Here is a 15,093-nt window from a genome sequence, read left to right as displayed (position 1 = left end):
AGTTTCAACTGAAAAACTTTGTTTCAGATTTAAATGTTCTGAAGCTGCACAGGCCATCAGAAGTTTTGATCGTCATTTGACGATATAGCGTAGCTATTCCTGTTGTGTAAGTCCATTACTATTTTTTACGGGTGAGATATGGTCAGGTGGAAAGTGAAAATTAGCTCTTATTCTTTAGAATATTACAATTGTTAGACGCATTATGATGTATATTGGCTTTAAATAAGAATGAAAATTTAATGAATCTTTATTAGAAACACCATCTTTTTTCACTCATTAAAAAAAGAAATTTTCTTGCCGAATATGTAACGAAATGGACCTACTTGGCAAACAAGAAGAGCCTGCTGGTTGATAGGTCATTACCACTTATTTATTCTTGCTGGAATAAGTTATTATCAAAGAACAATAAACTAAGTACATGAATTAAATATAAGAATAGTGTCTAAGCTGTATTTTAAACAATAAACTTGTACATTATAAGCTTAAAAGACCGTTTATTTGTATACCTTAACCTTTTAAGCATTCTTTTTTTATTATAAACTATATAGTATTTATAATTCAGTATTTTGTGGTAATATATGGTTAATTGGGCTTCTATTAACTCGAAAATAAAGGAAATAAAAGAAAAACTTGAAATTCGACGTTTAAAAGTGCATGCAAAGTGGGTAAAATTGACTATTTCTATCCGGGTAACATAATACGGTAAGAGCTTTGCTTACAATCCTGGTCTGCTGGCCTGCACCGAATTAGACAATATGACAGCAAATCAGAACGCTGCATTTTAGAAATGGGAGTGTTGCATTACGGTTGGCTTTAACACAAACATTTTTCTACCACCAATACGATTAATAGGTGTCAGCCAGAATGAATTTTGATATTGAGGAGTAAAATGATGTTTTTTTGTTATATTAATGTTCTAAAACAAAGGTTTTAAGCTATTTCCTTCATCTCAATGGTTATTGAATGTTACAAATAAGCTATTTGACCAATTTAAGAATTCTATAAATGTTTTCATATTGTCACTTTGTTATCTGCACACAATATAACTATCTAATATTATTTTGTGTTGTAATTCTATTCTAAAAGTCGAAACTACAATTTAAATTTACTTTTCTTGCCGAATATGTATGGAAATGGACCTACTTGGCAACTAAGAAGAGCCTGCTAGTTGATAGGTCATTACCACTTACTTATTCTTGCTGGAATAAGTTATTATCAAAGAACAATATACTAAGTACATGAATTAAACATAAGAATAGCGTCTAAACTGTATTTTAAACAATAAACTTGTACATTATAAGCTTAAAAGACCTTTTATTTGTATACCTTTCCCTTTTAAGCATTTTTATTTTAATTATAAACTATATAGTTTTTATAATTCAGTATTTTGTGGTAATATATGGTTAATTGGGCTTCTATTAACTCGAAAATAAAGGATATAAAAGGAAAAACTTGAAATTCGACGTTTAAAAGTGCACGAAAAGTGGGTAAAATTGACTATTTATATCCGGGTAACATAATACGGTAGGAGCTTTGCTTACAATCCTGGTCTGCTGGCCTGCACCGAATTGGAGAATATGACAGCCAATCAGAACGCTGTATTTTAGAAATGGGAGTGTTGCATTACGGTTGGCTTTAAAACGTACATTTTTCTACCACTAAGCAACCAATACGATCAATAGGTGTCAGCCAGAATGAAACTACAATTCTAGGAGTAATGTGATGTTTTTTTTGTTATATTATTGTACTAAAACAAAGGTTTTGAGCTATTTCTTTCATCTCAATGGTTATTTAAACCGATGATTTTTACTTCCTTCTGCTGAGCTAAACTTGCATTTAAATCAGATGTCAAAAACAAAATAAAATAGGATGCAGGATGTATATGCCATTTTAATTTTTAACGTCAAAACAATTATATTTTACATCAACCTTTTTTTTTTGTTTAAACCTGTGCATGAGTAGTTTAATACCTCCTATACAATCTACATTAAATGGGTGCTACTCATTACTGAACAAATATTTTATGCCTGAAAATGGCCAGCATAAGGGTCTGTGACATCTAATACATTCTAAAAAGTATGATACTAGAAGTATGAATGAAATATTGGGTACTTGCTGATTTGAGTACTTTTTGGCGTTTAATCAACCCTTATACTAAACTTTGGAATGTAGCGCCACTAGTGTTGAACAATGATATTTAAATTATTATTATTTGAAACGTCATTAACACTTGACTAGTGATCAATATACGACTGTTTTTTTAAGAAAGATGCTTTTTATTCTTTGCATGTTTTTAGGAAATCATTATTACTATCATTTAAAAGGAATAACATAACTCGAATAAATGCTTAATCTTAAACTTAAATAAATACTTATTCGGTTCACCAGTAATAACAGAAAACTCAATGAGTCCTGTTCAGGAAAAGACGACACAAAGCAGACGAGATATTCAACTAAGAATACATTTCTTACTAAGCATTCCTCCAGCATGATCCTGAGGTTAACCCACAACCTTCCAAGTCGATAAAGACTTTTCCCAAGCTCGTGGGGTTCTTCCAGTTACTTTCATTATTTGGCTTAGCATTAATAGTAGTAATACAATTAAAAAAAAGAAAAAGAAAAGTAATTCACGTCTCATTTGTAGCCGTCATAAAGTAATTATGGGTTTGAATAGATTACCATTTAAGAAATCAGCGAAATATTCAATGCCACCGAAAAAAAATCTGCCCATATTCTGGCAGCAAATTGGAGGCAATTAAGCTTACCTCTAAAAGGCCTAATTGAGAGAGATTGCTGATTTAAGCACAATTATGATAAAGTACTATTTTAAGCCCAAAATATTACAGTACTCTCTGGAACAGTACGCTTAAATGACTTTGTTATAGTAGGCCAATCGATTTCCGAACTTTTCGATAGGTAGGTAATTTATAACATAAAACGTTCTCTGTTGTGAAATTGAGGGATGCCTTACATTCTATCAATTATTGAGGCACGGCAATATACGAAACTTTGTGAGGTTTTTGTGAACATTTGTGATTGTATACACAGAAAAAGGTCTCAAGGAATTGCATTAGAGAAGTAATTCCTTTTAAAAGTAACGTAAAATATAAATTACATTTAATTACTTGGCACCTCTAAGTTAAAGTTTATGAATTACAACACATTTAAAAAATATACTCGCTTTCACAAGAGTACTTTTAGAAGGTCATACCAAAAGAATTTTAATATCTAAACCTAGTGCAAGAACAACATAAAAAACTGCCTATCAAACTCAGAAAATGACAGATGCGGGCAAAAGCTTCAGATAAAATAATAATGAAAATAATTTTAATTTTGAAATTTATTTTAAAATATGCGGGCAGAGATATACAGATGAACTTAGTTCAAATTTTGAAATTTAGTTAAAAAAAAAAAACAACAAATAAATCAGAAATAAACTTAAATTTACGTAAACAAAAATTAAATTCTTAAAATTAAAAAACTGAGCAACAGGTTGATTCTAGGGTCAGAGAATCTTTTAAAAAATCTTCGTTTTTTAATGAACTTATCACTAGATGCCTTTCTTTTTGGTAATGGAGGTTAATAAATAAATATTAAAAACGTTTTACTGCAATAAATATCGCACATATATTGCACTTTAAATTCAATTTCTTGAAAGCGATCTTTTTGCCAGAAGACACCGTTTTTTCTTGCTGGTTTTGTTTATTTGATGTCACTTATGAGAAAATTTTCTCGGCAAGGATTAAAGAAAAAGTGTTTTCTGAGAAAATATTTTTTTGAGGCTTAATAAAGATTTCATTTTTAATTCCTCTTCCTCTTTGCCATTGCTTCTATAGTTAAATATTTTATATTTAAAATTATTTATCAGTCAATCTGTCGTTACCACAAAGCTGAAACAGTATACAAAGCCAGGAACTCAATTATTGGTAGATAATATCGATTTTTCTCTTTAATTCACTGAAGTCACGTATCAATTTGAGTAATTTTTGTTGTTTGTTTCTTATTTTAGTGTAATAATTGTTATTATAGCTGATTAGACATACACAAGGCGACCTTGTAAGTGTACTTACCAGTAAGTGTTCCTTTAACTTTATTTTTAGGCCATGACCTTTCGATCGTAAGTTATTTTTAAAATTCTTAACTTGGAGAGAAAAAAGAAGATATTTGATCAATTTCAAGTTTAATGAACCCCCATTTTGCCCGGGGGGTTTCTAATAAAATATATAAACAAGAAAGAATTGGGAAAAATAATCATCAAATAGTTTTGACGAGTGCGTGATGTCTCTGATTCTTATTTTACTTCATTTTTTTTTTCGATTAATGATCGATCAAACACAGTCATGTAGAATTGCTAAGAACGGATAGTTTGGCATTGAGATATGAGAATGTAAAAGTTAATCAATCTTACTTTGATAAATAAAACATTTTTTTTGAAGGTACGTGAAAAACCAAAAAAAAAAATGATTGGCTCCCAACCAGGTTGACAATAATTTTCACAAATTGGAACAAATATTAGCAGCTATAAGCCACGCCTACTATCGTCTTTACACGCAAAATTTTAATGCACAATTTCGCTTCCGAGGTTCTATTCTAACGAAAATATTCCCTGAATGTTTGGATACAAAAATTGTAGACAATAAACAAGAAGCTTGGTAGCAAGCAATCTTCAAACTTAATAGAATTAATAGGAACCTATTAAAGCATCTTAACTTCTGTACAATTTAATTCTGGCTCATCGTTAAACATTTTTTGGTGCAAATAAGAGTACTGATACTTAAAAAGTACTTTAGGTGTATACAGGGTGTTCAGCATAAGACTACGGTAACTTCGGGAGGCGATTCTGGGCATCATTTGCTACAAAAAATTCCATATAAACTATGGCTCGATTCGGTTTCGTTTTATAGATATTTTTAATTTTATGTTTTTTCAAGATGTTACTACTTTTTAGCAAATATCGCGAAATGTTATACATCTACGGTTTCGTAGATCGGAATAGTGGAGAAGCTAGGCGGGAGTGTTCTAGATGTTTTCCTGATAGGGTGTTCCGAACGCTAAGACGATCGTGGAGGTGTACTGGCGGTTCGGTGAAGTATTCCATCCACTATTAATTTGGGGATCAGAGCGAGTAATAAGTTCTTGGCTTATTCATTAGTTCTCCACAATCTCCTGTGCTCGGCTTATTCATTAGCACTTCACAACCTGTTAATTCCAAAAGTTTATTGAGTAGTTCAAAATGATGATTTATTCACATTATTTGGCATATTTCTTTAATTAACTAAAGAATAACACACAGATCTAAACTCGTTAAACGAAAATCCTTTCTTTCGAAATTGGTACCTAACACTCATTTAACATCATATTCATTTTTCTTCTTTTTATTTTATTTTATTATTTGTAATGTAAATTTTATATTTCTGAATATAGTTCTTAAATTAATTAATTATTAAATTACACGTTTGCAAAAAATCGTACTGGATTTGATGATTCTGATCAGTTATATTCTTATGGTAGGTGAATTCCTTTCATAATGCCGACGCTGTTTTGAGGCCTACTTTTTTGCAATTAATCACAGATTTCTGCATCAATTTTTAACATAACCCCAATTATTGTATACCGTTCGAAAGGTGATTCTATGTAGATGTTTTTCCTGAATAGTGCACGGTTTTTTCATATAAAATGTTTTTGAGAAAAATGAAGTCAAAGTTTTTGGAAAAAATTAGAAACTTGCTATTTCTTATGTTTGGGCCACAAAGTAAAATACTTAATATTATTATTTTGGAATACAAATTAGCTTATTTAAAAGGAAATTTAATCTTCTTTCTAATGAGCTAATTAAATTGCTGCAGTTATAATAGTTTAAGAAATATAGACAACGTTTTGCTAAAAAGTAGTAACACCTTGAAAAAACTAAAATTAAAAATATCTATAAAACGGAGCCGAATCGAGCCATAGTTTATATGGAATTTTTTGTTGCAAATGATGCCCAGAATCGCCTCCCAAAGTTACCGTAGTCTTATGCTGAACACCCTGTATAAGCACGTTTTATATAGGAATAAGTATAATTACAGAACTTATCCCTACACTATAGATTATTATCAAAATAGCATTATTATTGCTGAAAAAAAAAATTATAACTCGCATTTTGATAATATCCTTGCAATATAATGTAAATAAGACTTAATAAGGTAGTAAGTAGGTGCATGCATATTTCACCGACATGACACTGTGCCAGTCGCTACGATCGCGGCCGGTCGATAAACGATATAAAATAAACTTACCATCTCTGGATTTTATTTATGATTATATCAATTTTTTTTTGTTTAATTTTATTTTACTGGTGATTCATTGGAGGCAGAAAACCGAATCAATGATTACATTATTGAACAACAATATGTGTACAAAAATAATTTTAAAAAATAAATTTAAAAATTTAATTTTCGTTTCTAAAAATAAAAAGCGATCACCAATGGTTATAATTTATAGGACTTCAAATTCCGAATTATCGACGCTCCCAGCAATGATGAAGTAATTCTGTGCATTGCGACACAACATTAACTCCTTTAGTCTTAGCGTGTTCTACAATAATGTGAAACATTAGGAGAGAAAAAAGATGGAGGAGTAATAAATAGTCTTTTAAAAGCTAATTTGCTTTCATTGGTAAATATAATGAAATGATTAATTAAACCCCGACATGTTTTGATTTAAATAAAGTAATTGATGAGCTGCTATCAAGTTGTTTACTTCTCCAAGTTGGAAAAAACTGTGTATGAAGTTACTATACGAGGGTCGTTTGAAAAGTCCGTGCAAAGTCAGAGAGATAGCAGTACTGGCGCGTATCGAGGTTATGTTTAGTTAGTAGCATCTCTTGGAAGAACACACACCAAGTTTCAGCCAGATCGGTCTATTTCTTTGTGTTTGGCGTTCGTTTGAATCGAGGAAGTCGAGTGATTTTCAAAAAATGGACGAAAAAGAATTTCGTGTGTTGATTAAACACTACTTTATGAAAGGCAAAACGCCTCAGGAGACTAAAGAGAAGCTTGATAAACATTATGGTGACTCTGCACCTTCGATTAGAACAGTTTATAAGTGGTTTCAAAATTTTCCGAGTGGCCATATGGGCACAAGTGACGCTGAACGTTCTGTACGCCCTGTTGAGGTTACTACTCCAGAAATCATTGATAAAATCCATGATATGGTGATGGATGACAGAAGAGTGAAGGTGCGTGAGATTGCTAGTGCTGTGGGCATCTCGAATGAACGGGTACATAATATTTTGCATCAACATTTGGACATGACAAAGTTATCCGCAAGATGGGTGCCGCGATTGCTCACGCTTGACCAAAAACGAAATCGTGTGAAGTGTTGCAAGGACGGTTTGCAGCTGTTCCAGACTAAACTCCAGAGACCAAAGAACAATCTAAACAATGGGTTACCAAGGGGGAATCTGCGCCCAAAAAAGGCGAAGACCGTTCCTTCGGCCGGAAAGATTATGGCGACTGTCTTTTGGGATTCGCAAGGAATAATCCTCATCGACTATCTGGAAAAGGGTAAAACTATTACAGGTGCATATTATTCATCGTTATTGGACCGTTTGAAAACCGAGCTGCAAGAAAAACGCCCACGATTGGCCCACAAAAAAGTCCTTTTCCATCACGACAACGCACCAGCTCACACCTCAGCAGTTGTGGTCGCAAAATTAATGGGAAATAGGGTTCCAACTCGTTTCACATTCCCCCTATTCTCCAGACTTGGCTCCCTCGGACTACTATTTGTTCCCCAATATGAAGAAATGGCTGGCGGGAAAAAGATTTTATTCAAACGAGGAGGTGATTGCAGAAACGAATGGCTATTTTTTAGACTTGGACAAATCCTATTATTCGGAAGGGATCAACAAACTAGAGCAGCGTTGGACGAAGTGTATAAGCCTAATAGGAGACTATGTTGAAAAATAAAAAAGGTTTACCCCAAAAAATTAAGTAGTTTTTATTTTTGCACGGACTTTTCAAACGACCCTCGTATAAGACGGTACAAGTTTAAGCGGCAGTGAATTCCTAATTGAAATTCCAGCCAGATTGGTTTGCATATGGTTTTATAGGTATAAATATTTCATCTTACGCTTATATTTAGCAAATAAAATTTAAATTATTGCAATGTTCGTGTCTAACTCTACTTAGTATGGGACAAAACGAAAGAAGGTAAATATCAATAGAGTGCGTCATCGTCATTGTTGGCACCAGCTTTCTCATGCTGGTTCCCTGCGCGGATTGTTCTCTCCTAGACACTGTGCTTCGAGGCTGGTTGGGCACGCTGGATTCAAGCACCAGATCTCTGGCTATTCAGGGTATCAATGTATGCGTCGCTTATGCAAAATTATCAAGGAATCACACTAGTAGCCGTTTTTTTGGTTTACTTTTTGGATTACTAAGCCCTGCAATGCGATAAAAAAATTATTTGGGCTCTTTTAATCCAAAAAGTTTCATTAAATGAATTTGAATTGGAAAATTTCCCTTTTCCCAGTGTATAAATATTGTATTTTGCAGGAATTTTTCTCATTTTTGAAAAGTCCCATTCCCTTCCACAAAAAAACGATGATTTAATTTTGTTAAGTAAGCTTTGAAATGCGAGAAACACCTTGTTTTTGCCTTATTTTGCTCAAAAATGTCTTTTTTATTGATTTTGAATGTCGAAATTTCATTTTTATCATTTATAAAATACATCAATCTGTCGGAAATTCCCTCAGCTTCAAAATGCATGCATTGGTTTTGCAAAAAACTGCTTTGTTTTTCCTTATTAGGCTTAACAATGCAAAAAAAAAAGCTGTTTTTTGGCCTAAAAAATAAAAAAAAAATCCGCAACGTAAACCGATTTGGTTTTCAGTGAATTTTGGTTAGTTTTGACCCAAATAATAAGGAGAAAGAAAAATTTTTCATGTTGGTGAACTTTTCAATTAAAATCGTTCTAGGCGAACCGTGATACAAGAGAATCTTACAATATTTATGTTTTTCACATCAAATTTTGAACTTGTTTTCACGAATTTTAAGAGCCATAAAACTATAGAGCTATTAAGAAATCAACTTGGAGCGAGAAAAAATACATTTAAAAGAATATTGGTAGCGAGTTCTGATACTTCCAACCCTTCTTGATTCACCCAGGAGATGGAATTGCCCATAAAAAAAGGCACAGGATCAAACATTTCATATAAAAGGCATAAATAACTGATGTGCTTGCTTGCAGATGCAAAACCGACTTTCAGATGAACCGAGGATTTAGCACCGTGACATACATACTCACAGCCACAATGCGAGTAAAAAGTTTAAATGAATATTTAAAAAGAAAGCAAAATAAACGTCAATATTTTTGCTTGGGGATAAAAAAAAGGAATCATATAAAAATTTAATTTTATTTACATGAACATCAATTTCGGCTTGATGGAATTCAAAAAAATAGTTCAAAGGTAGAAACCGGATAAAAATGAAGTTGGGTCTTCAGCGCATTTTCTGCAGTAATAATTTTTTTTTTTTTTTTTTTGCGCATCAACAGCTGAGGTCATTAGCGCCCGGAGCTTTTTCCAGTGCACTGCCGGCCTCCGGACAGTGTTCTCTCGTTACAGACAACACTGTCCATCACCGGACAGTGAGCTGTAAGAAGCTCCTAGGAAGAGAAAATCTAAGGGTCAGCTGCTGGATTCGAACCCGGGACCTCCGCGTGGGAGTCCAGTATGCTAACCTCATAGCTAATCCCTTCCCTAGTAATAATTATTACTATAGTTTTTAAGTTGGCTGATATCTATGTAACTAAGACCAGTTAGAACGGAGCTAAATTCTCATTTTGATTATTTTCTAAAATTTAATTATATTCCTAATTTAGTTTAAGAAATTTAGACCATTATTCATGGGGAAAGAACGCAGTATTTTAAAAAATCAGATAGTGATGTCATCTGTGTAAATCTCGTGATTAGCAAATAAGCGGTTGCAAGCGGAATCTCGAAAACTACTAATTTTAAATGTGCCAATTTCAAATCAAAGTTATTTAACAAATTTTCTGTGTTTATCGCCTCCAAGAATACTTAAGATTAAATCGTACTATACTCTAATACTGAGGATAAATATTTAAATGCCTATTTTTAACTAGAGGATATGTTCATACTATTTTGGACCCTGGGTAGGGCCCTAACTTTCACCCTTCCAATATTGCAACAGTAATTTCTACTAAACTGCAAAGTGGGGATTTCACTATATATATTGTATGATTGTCACACTAAAAGGCAATAAACGCTTTGTCTCGAACAAATTACCTTATTTTACAGTGTAATCGTTTTAGTACAAGCTATTTTCATCATGAAATACCAAATCGTAAGTAGCATTTTTTGTATATAAGAATATTCATATTTTTTTCTGTATTTATGAATTCAATGTGCTATATCGCAGTTTCTGGCCATCACAGTGAAGATCTTTTCATTAGTTTTGAGCGAATGTTTTTAAGATCAGTCTTCAGTGCTTACTGTTTATGTAGAACCGTAACAAGTTTATATAGAACCGTTCACTTTTAAGCACAGTCGTTCGGCTAAAACTACTAGATGTTTACGGTTCTGTTTAAGTCTATTGATTGAGAAAGAAGCTAAAACTGTTTGGAACCAATGAAAATAAGCATTCCCATGATAATAATTGTTTTTGATTGGAACATTACCAATCTAATAACAAAAAACAAAAAATCAAGTCATATTACCGCTTCTTATCAATTTTACCTTAACATCTTGGTTTAATGTTGCTTTAACTAGACTTCGCATTTAATCAATCACTTATATTTCAATATTTTCCAATTCAAAGCAAACAAGAGACGTTTGTAAAATATAGGATCTTGATAAACTTTGTCAATTAATTTATGTCTACGTTAGCATTTAGTAGAAAGGGGAATAATGCCTATTTTACTTGATCTTTCCTGCAGTTAATCCAAAAATATGTAGCTAAGACCAAGGCTTTTCGAAACTTCCACTAATTTTTCTTTCAGAATTTTTGAAAATTCCAATTTAATAATAAAATTATTTCAAATAAAATAATAATAATACAAAAAAAAAAAACTTTTATAGTAGAAAATAATACGCCAATGATACCGTGGTTTGGGTTGATTTAAATAAGATATTTTAAGGCGAAAAGAAACAAATAGAGATTCAGAAACAGTAAATTCATTATGAATTATTTGACAATAGTTCCAAGCAGCGACTATATACTTACCATTCCATAGACTGAGGAAGAAATAGGCAAGAACAGGATGAAGGGAAACAAAGTGAATAACCCTGTAATTGCAAAGCGTATACTCCTGCTGATTTCAGGATTTACGGTTGAGGTTTAGCCGGTCACTTCTCGGCTTAAATACCCACCGTATGGTAGGCGACATCGCTTTGTGTGCCTCCAAACACCTAAAAACCCCATCATAGCACCTTCCACTCTTCAGCCCCTTCCATTATATGTCCAATCTCAAGAGTTCCTCCGTGTCAAAAAATGTGAAAAATCCATACCGCAAAGTTGTACTTCAGTTTTGTACAAATTTAGATCGATAAATTTCTGTCAGATTTCCTGTGGAGGAGCCCAATTGAAATATACAGTTTCTGCTTCGTGCAATTTTTCTTCAAATTTTCTAAAAACCATTTCTTCTAACTAGGTGGTACCTTAAGAATAGTGAAAACTTGAAATCGAAACTTCAACATGACCGCAATACGGTTCCCTTAAGTAGGTAGAAAAAGTAAATAGTTTCCTACAATTGGTAGAAACAAACCAAAACAAGATTTATCAGTAAATTAGCTGCAAATTGAGAGTATCTTCACTTGGATTTCCTAGTCTGGCAACACCCAAACATTTACGTAAACAGGAGTTTACGTAATCGCTATCTTAATGACAACGGTCTTATCGATTCCAAGATATTTCCATTGTATAAGCCACCGGCTTACATTACACTGCTTTGTTTGCTGTAATCAATAATCATTTTCCTTTATAAGCAAGTTTCTTTTATAAATTCGACACGTATACCTTTATCATATTAATATTAATTAACAAAAATTGATTCCAGTTAATCTCCGATTCAACTCTCCTGCTTAAACCAAGTTCTAGAATTCATTTTTAAAAAGATTGGAAATCTCCCTTATACAAAGTTTATGCTTACATAAAACAAGAACCCATACTGTTGGGAATTGGATTAAAAAGAGGTTAAAAAAAAAATCCTTATAAATAAATAGGAGATCCGTTTCTTATGCTGTTCTTTTACCTCAGCCACAAGATTCATATACTATCGAAATAGAGTAAGACGCGTGCTTTGTTAATGAATTACTTGAAAATTGGGCTATACCATACCGTTGCCGCATTTTAATTTCATTTTTTTTAAATGTAATCTTACGATAGTTCAGCTTTTCCTCCAATGGCATGTAATGGGCATGTTCAAATTTCGATATTTTGGCAGGAAAGGGTGACTCCTGTTTAATGCTGAGGACATTAAAGTATTGATAAAGCCTTTCTTTCTATTTCTGTAATTACACATTGAACTTATTCACCAGTATGACAGAGTCTAGGATCTCGGGGATTTTATTTTATTTTTTTATCTTGTTTACAGAATTCAAAAGTTTAACGAAAAGTATTTTGCTGATCAAGTATTCATTGACATTTTCTTTAATTTGTCTGTAAATCCTACCCTCTTAATCCATTTCCTGCCACCTTTCCGCCAATATCCTCTTCACCATGTCTTACCTGCAGATTTATCGTGTCCTAATGCATTTTAACTTCAAAGCGATAATCAAAATTCTTTTGAATTCTTAATTATGCAGTATGGTGGGAAAGATGAAAAATTTGATTTCTTTTACACTAATTCCATGATTAGAATGCAAACAAATCCATAAATATTGTAACAATTTTTCTAACTTACAAATTGACTTTTTTTTCATACATTTTATTCTAACTTTTTAAACTCAAATGTAACCAATATTTTGTAACTTAATAGATCTTCATAATGCTGGTGGCGATGTTGGCTCTAAGTCTGGCGCTCCCATTGGACGACTCAATAATTGGAATCGATGAAAGCAAGGACAGTGACAATCCACAAGATCCCAAATCCGTTTTCCTAAAGGCTAAACTACTAAAGAAATTGCTTCTCCTCAAAGGATAATTTACAAGAAAATATAATGTTTAATGAAAGTACGATTGGTTGTTGTAACATCTTAATGCATTCATTGTTAATAATGAAATAATTCGTATTTTCATTTTACTACTGGACAATCTTGCTGTACATAATAAAATACATTTTAAATATTTTGGGTTTATTTTTATTGCATAATGTTTCATTTTGTTTAACCAATAAGTTCAACAACAGCCCAGAAGGAATCTCTTTCTCCAAAATTATTAGTGAACCTAAATACCTTTTAACCAAATCTACACAACCTTCGCATCCACATCTAATCTATCAATCAAAAAATCCAATTGGAGAAACATGAAATAAAAAATAAGTTCGTTAGGGCAACATTCACCTAAATTATTGCGCAACGCGCTGTATATAATTAATTTTTTTCCCCCTCAGTAATTAAATTACTTGAATCAGTTGAAAGTAAAATATTTTTAGCTTTTTTATAAGAAAAAAGTTTTACCATATTCAGAAAATATGTACCACATATTTTCATTAAAAGCACAAAAACATAAATTACGTACTTAAGTCACAAATTGTTTTTAGTCATTTTAAGATTAATCCGAGCGTAAAAGATGAAAAATATTCTTTAAACTAATTAGTAGTAGGAGGGAAGCGTTTTCAGAGTTCAAAGCTAAAATGATAAATGTGACACATTCGTTCTCATTTCTAGCCTAGATGTAGACACTCAATCACGGTGATGCTGCTGCATCTAAATTTAAATCACAACATCCTGTCCAATCACTCAATCAATTTTTTTTTGTTTTATTTTTTTTTTAAGAACGGAAATAACTACAACATAATAAGAGTAAATATAGAATTGAAAGAGGAAGTCACTTATTATGAGTAAATTAATTATTAAGCAATTCTTTGAATGTGTATAAAAAAATATTAGTTCTACATTAACTTTCGTTTGTGCATAAAATGTGTCTCTTTTAATTTAAAAAAAATGTTCTCATTTCAAAATTCGAAGGCTTTGTTTTTATTAACACACTCTCAAGGGACCAATCAAAACGTTTCTTCAAATTTCGAATTTTTACAAAATTTGTTTCACTCTGAATAGATATAGAGGAGGTGAGAGGAGGCTTCCCAGAACTCCGCTGAAAATCAGTTTTTATGAAAGAATCTAAAATAAAGGCGGCAGACTATAAGTAGTCCGGCGTTTTAAAAAAGGATAAAACGGTTTATGAGTTCATGCTTTCGGTACTCGGCTATTCTATTAACTTTATACTTCAAGAACTTAAAATTTTTGAAGCCTCATTAATATTATTTCGGTAAAACAAAATTCATTCAAAGATTTCAGTCATTCATACAAAGGTAACGTACAAAGTACTCGTAGTCTTTCATAAATAAAATTTCTTAAAATCGCGTAAACTAATTGATTCACGTCTTTTCTTACAGATCTCCATTGTCTTGTTTTTTTGCTTTATTGACTCTGATCTCATATTTCTACTTAAATTATGCAAAGTTATTGACTATGTCGTTGAAAATGCAATTACTCTACCGCAAACTGTCTGCTCTTAATAGGGGTAAAAATAAATAAAGTTTTAATGTACAAAATTCACGTACAAAATTGGAGTTTCAATGACAGACTATAGGAAAGGGATTAGCTATGCGGTTAGCGTATTGGATTCCCCCGCGGCAATCGCGGGTTCGAATCCAGCTGCTGGCTCTTTAGATTTTCTGTTCCTAGGAACTTCTTATAGCTCTCTGTCCGGTGATGGACAGAGTTGACTGTAACACTGTCCAGTGGCCGGCAGGGCACTGAAAAAGGCACCAGGCGCCAATAACCTCAGATGTTGAAGCGCCTTAAATAATAATAAAATAAAATAACAAACTATAACCTCTTTAAAATGACATTAAAGTTCATTTTTGGTTTCATGATATTCGTTAAAACTGTGTTCAGACATATTATTACAGCATTCTTCACAC

The 15,093-nt window shown here is 32.3% G+C and overlaps 1 protein-coding gene and 1 long non-coding RNA gene across 10 annotated transcripts in view; one reads left to right on the top strand and one right to left on the bottom strand.

Moving 5' to 3' along the window:
* The window catches only part of Ddr (discoidin domain-containing receptor 2), a 671,237-nt gene that overhangs the window by 319,405 nt on the left and 336,739 nt on the right, over positions 1-15,093 (bottom strand). The window lies entirely within an intron of this gene.
* LOC141449746 (uncharacterized) lies at positions 9,793-13,292 on the top strand. The gene is made up of 2 exons (XR_012455672.1): positions 9,793-10,352; positions 12,985-13,292. It is a non-coding gene; the product is annotated as an uncharacterized lncRNA (long non-coding RNA).

The sequence above is a fragment of the Rhodnius prolixus genome, unplaced genomic scaffold (assembly GCF_049639745.1).
Source record: "Rhodnius prolixus isolate KJV_2025 unplaced genomic scaffold, Rpr scaffold_2, whole genome shotgun sequence".
Taxonomy (NCBI): Eukaryota; Metazoa; Arthropoda; class Insecta; order Hemiptera; family Reduviidae; genus Rhodnius; species Rhodnius prolixus.
Note: the sequence above shows the minus strand (reverse complement) of the source record. Positions and strands in the feature narration are given on the sequence as shown.